Source organism: Puma concolor, chromosome D3, assembly GCF_028749965.1.
Source record: "Puma concolor isolate L17-30 chromosome D3, mPumCon1.1.hap2, whole genome shotgun sequence".
In the NCBI taxonomy this organism is placed as follows: Eukaryota; Metazoa; Chordata; class Mammalia; order Carnivora; family Felidae; genus Puma; species Puma concolor.
The window spans coordinates 51,823,712-51,836,945 of NC_141678.1; the positions used below are offsets into that span (position 1 = coordinate 51,823,712).

Consider the following 13,234-nt stretch of genomic DNA (forward strand, 5'->3'; position numbering starts at 1 on the left):
TGGAATATAATTTAGAATCAGAAATAAGCCCTACATTTAAGGTTAATTTATTTTCAACAAGTGTGCAAAAATAATTCAATGGGGAAAAACAATATCTTCAAGTAATGGTTCTGGGACAACTGGATATCCAGATGAAAAAGAATGACAACATAGACAAAAATTAATAAAAATGTATTGTGAACCTAACACAAGAGCTAAAACATAAAACTCTCTAAGGAAAATACAAGAGTAAATCTTCATGACCTCGTGTTAAACAAAACTTTCTTAGCTCTTATACTAAAAATACAAGTTACAGGAGAAAAAAGGTAAAGTTGACTTCAAAAAAATTAAAAACCAAAGAAACATCATCAGGGAGTGACAGCACAACCCAAAACTAGGAGAACACATTCATAAAGTATATATCAGATAAGGAGTTGTATCTAGAATAAACAAAAACCACTACAAATCAAAAATAAAAAAGGCCAATGGGCAAAGGATCTGAGTAGATATTTCTCCAGAGAGGACACATAAATAGCTAATAAACACAAGGAAAGATGCTCAATCTCATTAGTCAAGAAGGAAATGCAATTCAACACAACAAATGAGATACCCAGTATGACAGGTATAATCAAAATGGCAGATAATAACAAATGTTGACAAGGGTGTGAAGTAACAAGAACTCTAGTACAGTTGTAATAGAAATGTAATATGGTATAGCAACTGTGGAAGTAATCTAGTAGTTCTTCAAAAGGTTAAACTTAGATATGCCTTATGATTCATTGAATATACTTCTTTGTGTATATCTAGGAGAAGTTAAAACATTTGTCCATACAAAATCTTGAGCACAAATATTCATAGCTGCATTAGTTATAACAGCCATAAAGTAAAAACAGCCTAAATGCCCATAAACTGGTGGATATATAAAATGATTATTATCCAAACAATGGACTATTATTAAGTGATCAAAAAGTACTTATATTTGCTACAATATGGATGAACCCTGAAAATATTCCACAAAGTTAAAGAAGCCAGTTACCAAATAACATGAATTTCATAATTCCATTTATATGAAATGTCCAGAACAGACAAATGTATACAGACAGAAAATAGAGTCATTATTTTCTAGAACTGGGTTCTGGAGGATTGGGAGGAAATGGAGAGTGACTTCTACTGGTCACAGGGTTTCTCTGTGGAGTGTTGGAATTGATTGTAGTAATGACCGTACAACTCTCTGAATACACTGAAATATCTATTGAATTGTACACTTTAACTATGTGAATTGTATAGTATGAATTATATCTCAATAAAACTTGTAAAAATAATCTATAGTAACCTATAGACTACTGTATTACTCAGCATGGATAGTAAATCTGAACAAACTAGATTTTAATGCTGTAGGTAATTCTCCATTTTTCTTTAGAAAGCATTACTTATTATAGTGATATTAGTCTGTTGAAGTATTCTTTATACTGAAATTACCCTAATAAAATATTTTCCCCGGAGACCCATATATATTGATGAGCTGCAAAAGGAGATTATTACTAAAAATTCATGTAGGAAAAAAAAAAAGAAAACAGCTTGAACAACCATCCCTCTCCATAGATTTCTTATATTCAAAGGTACAAAAACAATATTGGCTCAAAGGACAGAAACTGGCTCAGGAGCTTCATAAGAGGGAAAGGGAGTACATTATGAAACATGCCTGACTAAAATAGAACAACAAAGCTGTGTATATTATGCCTAGCTGGATTTCAGTAATAACAATAGTGATAATTAATTACATGTGCAGTGTTCAGTGCTTCCCTTCTTGACAAGAGAGCAGCAACACTATTATACCTGGCAGAGAGAAATAAAGGCCAAGAGAGCTCACTCTTGAACCACCTTCCTAAAATGTCACATTTAGCTTTGCTCTCTGTAATAAGGACAACCAAAACAGGGCAGGGTTTCAGCAAGAACAAATGGATACATAAACAAACTATAGAGGACATTCATACACAATTTTTAAAATAGCCAGAATTTCATTTTTCTGACAATTATCTCTTTTCTAGTGAGGATGTGTTGTGCTACTTAAATATATATTTTCACCTTGAATACTGTGACATTCTATAAACTAGAAATGGCATTGTCGCACATTCTCAGGCCATTGAAAGATTAATATATTTAAGAGATGAAATAAGACTGAAATAATTTTATACTAGAATACTTAGAATTAAATCCCTTAGACCTGTAGCATTCTGAATAGAAAAATGATTATAGTATTACTTAAAACACAGTAAGAAATGAAATTTGCAAATTATAGCTTTAAAGTTTTCAATAGTCATTATTGTTATCAAAGGCTTTCTTCTTTCTATTACTGACATAATGGAGTTCTAAGTGTGAAGTTAAAGTCAGTAATTCTGGTTTTGTATCCTTTGTTATCTTTTTAACTTAGTATCTCTGGGTTTTGATTATTTATTTGGATATCATGTTGTGACATCTAATTTATAAGGTTATCCTGAGGATCAAGATAGATATTACGTTTGAAATACTGTGATTTTCCATAAACTAGAAGGTATCATTTTGATTGACATACAGAAGCAAAGTTGGGTAAGTAAGATATTAATGACAAATTGACTAAATTATATATAAGCATACTTTAAAAGATAATATTGATAAGAACATTACTGTAGCCCTGTTAGATGCTAATTATGACATTCAGTCTAGGATTTGGCAAGGGCCAGTATGCTAATAAGTAAATATCAAGTTGTTTATTTCTGGCACCTGTGTTTCTCTCATTACTTTCTATTCCTGAGACAGTGCAACTGAAGGAAATCATTCAAGGATGTCAGCTGTACTCTTACTGCTCACCTAAGCCAGATGTTATTCTGGCCCATCTGTTCACACATTCTCTGCCACAATATGAAAAACAACTGGGGACTGTGAGGTGACACAGTAATTAACCTTGTAAATGACATTAGTATCACAAATGAAACCAACACTTGGTTTTGTGACTTTTGTCAATTAGCAGCAATTAATCTTAGTTGTTTTGCATAATCTCCCTTTAATATTTTATAATTTGTTTAATGGCAGATGCTATAAAGTCACTGTGCTTTGCCCCACTTTTGCTGATGTTTAGATTTCTTTTTGTGTTATAATGAGCTTTGCAAATATCGCTCTTTAAGATTGGAACAACTCTTTTTACTCCCTTATGAATTGTTGATTTGCTGAAAAAGACACAACGGTTGTTCAAGTATCTATCAAATAATAGTTATAAATAATTAACTTTTTGATAACATATTAATTTGAGTCTTTTATGTAAACCCAATAAAGAAAGTCTGGAAAAATATTTAAGGGGAAAGATTTTAAGTTAAAGAAGAAAAATTTTAAAAGAATACCCAAACTGATAGATTTAAGAGCAGATTAAATATAGAAGAAACAAAAAATGAATAAGAATTAGTAAGTTGGGATATTAATTAGTGAGGTTATGTATGCTTGAAAATCACACAGAAATAAATAAGAGGTGAAAAGAAGCAGTTCAATTAAACTACAACAACAACAAAGAAATAAAGATGCTTTTAAAAATACTGACGAACTTTGCGGCTCCTGGGTGGCTCAGTCAGTTAAGCGTCCGACTTCGGCACAGGTCATGATCTCGCAGTTTGTGAGTTGGAGCCCCATGTCAGGCTCTGTGCTGACAGCTCAGAGCCTGGAGCCTGCTTCATATTCTGTCTCTTCCTCTCTCTGTCCCTCCCCCACTTGTGCTCTGTCTCTCTCTGTCTCTCAAAAATGAATAAATGTAAAAAAAAAATTAAAAATATTGACGAACTTTCTGATCAGGAGATCCATATTAAAAAAATGTTAAAAGTCGTTCTGCACATTGATGAGACATTATCTCAAACACAGAAAGTGAAGAATTTTGTTTCAAATATTAATAAATATATGTAAAATATGAATACAGCAAAGTAAATATAAGGCAATATTGATGGTTTTAAGGATAAAAATATTAATTGTTCAAAGTAAAAATAAAGAAAATATAGTAGGGGGTTATAATATACAGAAAAGTAAAATGTAGGATAACAAGAGAAGAGGGTATGGGAAGAGGAAATGTAACATTCTATTGTAAGATAATCACACTATTTATAACCATATGTTATTTTCATGTAGAATGATATAACTTAAAGATGAACATTTTAATCCTTAGAGCAACCATTAAAAATGAACAAAAAAATGAACAAAAAGAGGGATAACTGAAAATGGAAATGCAGGGGATAAGATGGATTACTAACAGCATAAAATGAACAAAAGTGAAACTAGGAAAAAATTCATAAAGGGACAAAATAGTTAATGCAAATGGCAATTTTAAGCCCAAACATGTCAATAAATATAATAAAATAAATTGAATGAAAATTTCATTTAAAAGCTAGATAATCCCAGTTGTATAGAAAATCAAACCCCTATTTATGTTATTTATAAGAAATAAACCTTAAATAACAGTGTGAAAATAAATTTGTAAAAAAATTTGTAAATATGGCACATTAATATCAGTAAAAGATTTCAACTCAAAGAATTTTGAAGAGATAAAAGGAAATATTTTATAATTGTAAATATTAAAAAATAAATAATCTTTCTATATGTGTAAGCATATATTTATGCCCATGAATTAAAAATTGACAGAACTTAGGATAATAGGCAAAGCCACAATGAAAATAGGAGATTTCATTATTTCTCTTCCAACAACTGATAAGTGAATAAAAGCATCAGGAAAAAATGTTGAATATTTTAATCTATCAAACAACTTTCTATTGATAATTATGCTGTTTAGAATATTTTATCTAATAACTATAGAACTAATTATTTTCAAGTACAAATGGAACCTTCCTCAAAACAGACAAGACACTAGACCATAAAACTAGTAGCACTAAACATCAATAATGAAATTCTTATGAAGCACATGGTCTGATCACATGGTATTAAATTAGAAAACAATAATAGTAAGAATCCAGAAAACTATAAATATATTCATATTAAACAAAACAACTTTAAATAAATCCCAGCTGAGATAAAAAATTAATAGGGATTATAAAATATTTTGAAGTTAAATTATAATTTTTTTAAAATACTAAAATGTGTGTCACCAAGAAGTTGTTCTTAAATGTAATTTTATAGTTTTTAATGAATACATTAGAGAAGAAGATCAGAGATCAATAATCTAAGCTTTCATCTTAGGAATCTAAAAAAATAAACAGCAAATTAAGTCTAAAACAAGCAGAAGAAAGGACAAAATAATGCTTAGATTGGAAATCAATGGAATGAAAACAGAAAGCAATAAATAAAATCAATTAAATCAAAAGTTGATTCTTTGAAAATTTCCAATCCTTTATCTAAACTGACTTAAGAAAAAAAAGATAGAGGGGCACCTGGGTGGCTCAGTCGGTTAAGCGGCCGACTTCAGCTCAGGTCACGATCTCGCGGTCCGTGAGTTCGAGCCCCGCGTCAGGCTCTGGGCTGATGGCTCAGAGCCTGGAGCCTGTTTCCGATTCTGTGTCTCCCTCTCTCTCTGCCCCTCCCTCATTCATGCTCTGTCTCTCTCTGTCTCAAAAAAAAATAAACATTAAAAAAAAAAAATTAAAAAAAAAAGATAGAAAAAAACAGATCAACAATTGGACAACTTATTAATACATACAAAGATGGTAAAATTCATTTAAAAAATGGCGATTGAAAGAAGTCAGAAAAAAAGAATATATATTATGTTTCCTTTATTTATTTATTTATTTATTTATTTATTTATTTATTTTTTATATTTATTTTTTAAAAGTAAAACTAGGTGCACCTGGGTGGCTGAGGTGGTTAAGCCTCTAACTCTTGGTTTTGGCTTAGGTCATGATCTCACAGTTCATGGGATTGAGCTCCGTGTCCTATCCAGCTCTGCAGTGGCAGCACAAAGCCTGCTTGCAATTCTCTCTCTCCCTCTTTCTCTGCCCCTCCACCACTCATGCTTTCTCTCTCTCTCTCTCAATATATTAATACATAAACATTTTAATAAAAAGTAAAACTATTATTTCAAGAATACATATATAGGGGATAAATTTACAAATAAACGCAAGTGAGAATAGTGGTTATCTTTGTGGGAAGGAATAAATACTGACTAAGGTGTTGAATTAGGGTGGCACTGAAGGAGTTGAAATGTTCTATTATTGTTTGGGGCTATGGTAAGATGGATATTCACTTTTTGGAAAATCACTGAGCTGTATTTTTTTTAATATTTCTTACCTATATGTACCGATTTCAGAATAAAAAATGATTTTAAAATAAAGTCAATAGTTCTTATTGAACAAATACAAGTGGTCTTCCAAAATAAATACTTGTAAATGGAGTCTACAGTTGAAAAACAAAAAACTGTTGTGTACATATTGACTCCAAATCATTAATCTCTTCTTATACAGCCACATTAAAATAACACCTTGGATTCTAATGTGAACAAACATAAGACATTTGATCAAAGTTAAGATGTGTATTTTTGTGCTGTATTGGGAACCCAGTCTTGGTTCAATATTCTTTTCTAAACCAATGACTATAAACTATTTAACCATTTGGAGAACATCTTGATAAATGGATTTGAACTTATAAATGTAATCATTTACAAGTATTAACTGTACTGAGGTCTTTATGTAGATGTGTGTTGGTATGTGTATATAAATAAATTAGTTGTCAAAATCCCAACAAAGTCTAGAGAGTCAAAGACTGCTTCTTGCTAAAACTGCAGAGTTACAAGGGGGATAATTTAAAACAAATGAATCAAAAAAGTAGCTATATACATTAAGGACAAATATGATCAATAGTGCTGGAAATGCCTGGACATTAGCTGAGTGCATAGCTATTGGAATACAGAAAACAAGCCAAGTTGAGTGAATAAATCTATTGAATCATATAGATCCTAATGCCTAACAGCTTTCACATACTGAGTGACAGACACTATTCTTGGTGTTGTATATTCACCATTTCCCAAACTTAAAATTTCACAAGAGAGAATTTATAATCTTCCTTTAGATACAAGTTAATAAAGACTTCAAGGGGAAAGTTACCAAACCTGTGATTCACATATGCAAAGTGGCAGGACTGAGATTTGAATCTAAGTCTATATCCAAAGGCTTTTCACCATCTATCTCACCTTTATTATCACTTTCCACAGTCATTTTCACTTTCACTTTCACCTTTTTGATGAATATTTTGTAACATAAAATGGAAATCCACAGCAATCTCTGAGGTCATAAACATGCACTCAATTTATTTTTCTTTCATAAATATCTTGAATAAAGAAAAGCATTTACATTTCTCCCCCTCTTGAATATCCAGTGGAACAGTTGATATCTGCATATCTATACTAGAACAGTCTGGGGTTATTTTTTTTTTTTTCTAGTGGTGATTTGATAGTACTTCACTTGTATATTCAAAACCAACAGAGATTTGTGAAGCTGTGTATCCATTCTATACCTTCTACTGTAACAATTGAATTGCCACTTGGGTAAATCACTCTTACTCATCGACAAAAGAAAAGAGTATTTGTTCAAAAAGCTCACCACCTCCCTCGTGGTTTATAAAGATGCTTTGCAGTATTTAACACCTGCAATGGAGAAAAATGTAACTTAATTCACAAGGATCCTTCTCCCTGTGAAAGAAGAACGTCAATAGGAATAATCTATTGTTTTTTTCTTCTTTTGTAAAAAAAAAATCATTTTTTATAAAATCTAGGAAATATACATCCAGCTAGGTAACGTGGAATTTGCCACAAGTCTTATGTAACAGTCATCTGAAAATCCAATGATTATAATGATAGAAAATTATCTTTTTAAAAATTTTAATTTCATTTTTAAAATTTTATTTTAGAGAGAGAGAGCACAAGTGGGAGAGAGGGTCAGATGGAGAGAGATAGAGAATCCCAAGCAGGCACCATGCTCATCATGGAGACTGACTCAGGCTCGATCCTACAAATCACGATCAAGAGTAGAATGTTCAACTGACCGAGCCACCTAGGTTCCCAATGATAGAAAATTCTCTAGTTCATCTCCTTATTCCTTCACTTTAGTAAAGAGTCAGTCTTTCTTTTTTTTTTTTTTTTTTTCAACGTTTATTTTTGGGACAGAGAGAGACAGAGCATGAACGGGCGAGGGGCAGAGAGAGAGGGAGACACAGAATTGGAAACAGGCTCCAGGCTCTGAGCCATCAGCCCAGAGCCCGACGCGGGGCTCGAACTCACGGACCGTGAGATCGTGACCTGGTTGAAGTCGGACGCTTAACCGACTGCGCCACCCAGGCGCCCCAAGAGTCAGTCTTTCTTAAGCATATTGCAAGGGTAGCTTATTTAAATAGGATTATACATTTATTGGTCATCTTTAAGAGCGGAATGTAACTCATCTTGTCTCCTATGATGGGAATGGCTTTCTTTGGTTCTATTTGGCTGCCTAAATACCTTTCTCTCCTAAAAGTAGCTTTTACCTCTCTTTCATAGCTCTTAGCTGAGAGGCAGGCCTGGAAAGGTTTTATACATTGCTCTCTCATTTGACCATGGTTATGTGCATCAAAAGAAAGAAAATTGGACCTAAAGGCACCCAACCATAGACTCTAGTAAGCAATCAAAAAAAGGGTTTGTGAGAGCTTTGCCCCACAATTCTGATTCCCTATCTTGGTGAATTTGAGTAAGAGATAAACTATATACCATCAAAAAGAGAAACAGAAAGGCACTCAGAAACAAGGAAGGGCGGAATTGACAGATGAGTCACATTAACGATCATATGTTACAGCTGGAAGAAAAAGATAAAAGCACCTCTGAAAGTTCTAATACTGAAATTTTGGTTAAATCATCATTACTTTTAAGCTACCAGATGTCGCCTTGCTGGGTGCGATGTGAGAGGAAAGGATCACTCAGAGTCCAAATGATTTGGCCAGGAGGGACTGTACCAAGAAAAACCCCCTTAAGCAAGATAGGGCTGGGTGCAGCCTCGACCTGGGTAGCTCTCTTGTATTTATTGGACAGTGAACCATTGTATGTGGAAATGAAAGCAGAAAAATAAGTTAAAAAGTCTTCAAATACTTATCATGACCCTAACTACTTGGCAGCCTATGCATATACATTAGCAAACTCACGAAGAATGCATGGGGTGAAGGGGTAAAGGTGGGCTCAGTATTCCTTGGAAACCTAGGCATTTCATCTTAAAAGGAAAAATATTTCTGCTGTTTTAAGCGTATGGTGTTTCCATCATGTCTTGTTTTTTCTTTGGTTGAGCAGCCACTGTGTCCAGTGTGGGCTACATTCAGCACTGGCTGCTCTTGCCTTACTTTACCTCTTCTGTCCTCTGTATTCCCACAATCAGATCATTTGGTTTGTCCAAAAGATATACTAAGACTTCTTGAAGTCTCTTCACATAAGTGGATATAGAATGTCAGATTATGTTCAGTGAGATGAAGGAAATACCAAGGGAGAAATTATGGCGAGTTAGGAACTGGAGAGTTGGGGTTATAGACTACTTTTGATATGATAGCCAGGGAAGCCAGGGAAGAGATGATTATTGAGATTGAATTGATGGGTGGGAAACACTGAGATATATGCAGTGGGAAGGAAGAACAAATACACAGCTCCAGGATTTGAAAGGGCTTGGGATATGCAAAGGACAATAAAAGAGCAGTATGTCCGGAGAGTGGTGATCAAAGAGGACCATGGTATCAAAGAAGGTTCAAGGGATGAGCAGAAGCCAGGTAATACTGACCTCAGAAATCCATGCTAATAGTCTTCTATTTTATTTTAAGAACAATGAGAAGTCACTGAAAAATCTCAAGGGAAAAATAGGTAGTAAAAACATGTCCAGTTGATAATTATGTGTTTAACGACTCTTACCCCATATTTATATAGCTTCATTTCTAGATCTAAAGTGACAGTATTTATTAACAAAACATATGTAAAATAACAGTATGGTTCTGGTATTTTATTATTATTAGGATATTGGTAAAAACTTTTTGTTAGAAGAGGCTAAAGGATATCTCTGTTTTGGTTCTGGGAAAAGTCTCCACCATAGTCAAAACAGTTCTTGACTTCCATTGATCTAAGCCTAGTCCAAGTGCTTCTGTGGACTGCAGTATTTCTCTGGTCATTTCTTTTTAGAATTCTACTTGTGACAAATTCTCATTGTGTCCGGACATTTTCAAAATTTAGTTTTTAAGTTTTTTTAAGTTTATTTATTTATTTTGAGAGATAGAGAGCAAGAGTGAGCACACGCTGGGAAGGGGCAGAGAGAGAGAATTCCAAGCAGGCTCTGTGCTGTCAGCACACAGCCTGTGGCTTGAACTCACAAACCATGAGATCATGACAGGAGCCAAAATCAAGAGTGGGTCACTTAACCAACTAAGCCACTCAGGCACCCTTAGTTTTTAAGTTTTAATCACTGTATTTCTAATGCTTTAAGTATTTATATTTCCATTTACCTTCTTGTAAAATTGTGAAATTGTGAAAATCTGAATGTGTGATTATGGTCTAACTCAAATGTTCTGTGTTACTATCCTCTGCAAAACTCTGATGTTAAAAGCTTTACAACTAAAATAAATTCAGAAATATACCATGAAAAAGAAAAAGAAATATACCATGAAGTGAAATCAAAATCTCTAGTGATTTTTGTAGTACTATGGAAAAAGCATTTCTAAAGGCTATCTAGATGAATAAATAAAGCAAAACTTGCAAAAATTAGCAAGAAGATTACATTATTCTAATGGAATTAAAGCGATAATATATGCCCACAATAATGAAAATATGTTGAATACTTTTCAGATTCATCAAGGAGATAAATATTCTATTGGTACCCACAGTAAAAGAAGCCATAGAAAAAGAACAAAACAAAATTTAACAGAATTTAACAAATTCATCCAACAAATATTTATTGATCAACAGTTATATGCTGTTCTGAATGCTTGGGAGGCATCAATAAATAAACCAGAAAATGACCATTGCACTTATAGAACCTACGTTATGGTACAGATGAGAGAAACGATAAAATATTATCTTCTCTTTTACTGATGCCTTCTGGCTGAAACCCCTCTCTTCTCCATATGCCCTAAATTGATCTGGAGGCCTGGGGAAGGAGGCTCAGGGTCTACACTCAACTCTATTCCCCTTCCTCCCCCAGAGCCTGCAGGCTCTCACCCTTTGGACCTTGATCTGCCCTTCTGACCCTGGCTCATCCTCTTTTTATTGCCCAACTTACTAATTGTTTATATGGATGACTGAGAGGCACTGCACCACACCAAAGCTCCTGGCTTTTCTCTGGCTGGGTCCCTGCATTCCTTGCCCCTGTCCAGCCCTGGAAAATTGGCTCTAGCTCAGCAATACTTTATAGCAAGCTCAGTACAAATTAAAAAAAAAAAAATCCCTCAGTGAAAAAAATATACATATATATTACAAATATTTACATAATTATGTAAATAATATCATATATTTGATGATAAGTACCTTAGAGAAAATGGTAAGAGTGTCAGATATATCACAGCACAGAGTAGTAAAGATAGCTAGACTTCACTGAAAAAAGAGATTTGAGTTAGGAATTGATAAAATGTATACTAAAAACAATGTGCATAACATCAAAAGATAACTGTGACTCTAGGAAAAATTATCACAAATAAAGCATATTTGGCTAATGTCATAAAATTATATAATTTAAGTAGACAAGTTTTTGTAATATTTCATGATGTGTATTAAAATAATGATTTTTAACCTTTAAAGCTTGACAAAATGGACATTCAATACTGTGACATATTTTCTTATTGAATTGAAGGCAATGCATATTACCACACCTTTTCTGAAAAACAAATAGCCAGTATATCCCAACACATATTTAAAATACAATATTGTTTTACCAGTAATTTCACTTATAGGAATTTATCCTAGAAAGTAATCAGAGAGGTTGTCACAGATTTATTTATATGGAGTTGCTGCAGTGTTAAGGTAATAAAAGGGGAAACGTGAAAAAAAATACAAATACCTAAAAGCAAATAAATAATGAAATACTTTTTGGAACATCTTTTTATTCTAATCTTCTCTGCAATTAATCATTACTACATGGATTCAATACTACTATCACCTTTTTCCATTGTCATCATTTGATGACAAGCAATTATCTCCCAGATTTTCTCTATGCATATGTTGTGTAATAAACTCTCTGACCAATGCATTCTCAAGAGGGAATATAGGCGATCTTTATACAATTAAGCCAAACATACTCACACCCTTGCCTAAAATACTGTAAGGGCTTTGTGTTGTTTTTAGAATAAGGAGCAAATCATTAGTGTATCCTATAATATCCTTAATATAGTCTATAATTCCCTGGGGGGCTGGGCCATGACCTAGTATTCAAACTTCATTCACACCAGGTTTCCTCCTCCTGATCTGAGTTCTGGTCAACCCTGCCTTATTTCAACTTCTTTAAAGTACCCATATCATGCTCATTATGGCATAAAGCAGGCAAATACTCAGTTTAAAAATGAGCAAACTGATGAATTATTAAAAGAATGAATAAAAAACTAGTGCAGTTTACAGTGGACAAAATACAGAGAATATACTGCCACAGTTTAAACCATAGTCTCTGGGATAACACAAGTGATTGCTTTAAAGAGAATATTTTAAATGAAAAGTAAATATTGTGGGAAATTATAGACATGGTGAAACTGGTGATACAATATTATATTCAATAGACACCATTTATCCGGTAATTTGAATTAAAAATAGGGTTGAGGTATGAGACAAGAATTGCATATATAAATGTTGAAGTCTGCTCATATGAGATTAAGCTGTCAGCAATTTAACTCAAAATGTCTTTTTTATGTATGGGTTATGTTGAAGGCACTTTATTTGGTGATGAGAAAATAAAGCTGAAGCAGGCACATTTCCTAATATATTTTAGTCTTAATAAGGGTATTATACCATTAAAAAAAGAGTATCAGAATACAGAAAATAAACGCAGTGCATATGCATGAACATAGAAATAAGGTTTCTGAAAATAGAAACTGTTATAAAAATAGAAGCAGAAATATGTACTTACTTTCTCAATTTAGGTACACTCAATTTACAGAAATCCTTCTGAATCTAAGTAGTTTCTATTGTATGGCAAAAACAAAATATAAGGGCTGTGAATATATAGCTAGCTCTTAACTTGTTTTGAAAAATCAAAATGAAGTGATGATGATTTGATTGTAGAATTTTTTTCTTCATGTGTCTAGTCATTGGGGGGGAATTTATTAA

At 33.1% G+C, this 13,234-nt stretch overlaps 1 long non-coding RNA gene across 3 annotated transcripts in view; it reads left to right on the forward strand.

Moving 5' to 3' along the window:
* The window catches only part of LOC147575566 (uncharacterized), a 110,850-nt gene that overhangs the window by 18,237 nt on the left and 79,379 nt on the right, over window positions 1–13,234 (forward strand). Inside the window, exon 1 of one of the 3 annotated variants that reach the window (XR_015242729.1) lies at window positions 9,760–9,799. The exons of the other annotated variants lie outside the window; for them this stretch is intronic. This is a non-coding gene — a long non-coding RNA (uncharacterized LOC147575566). Of the gene's footprint in view, window positions 1–9,759; window positions 9,800–13,234 lie in introns of those variants that run through there. 3 annotated transcript variants of the gene reach the window in all.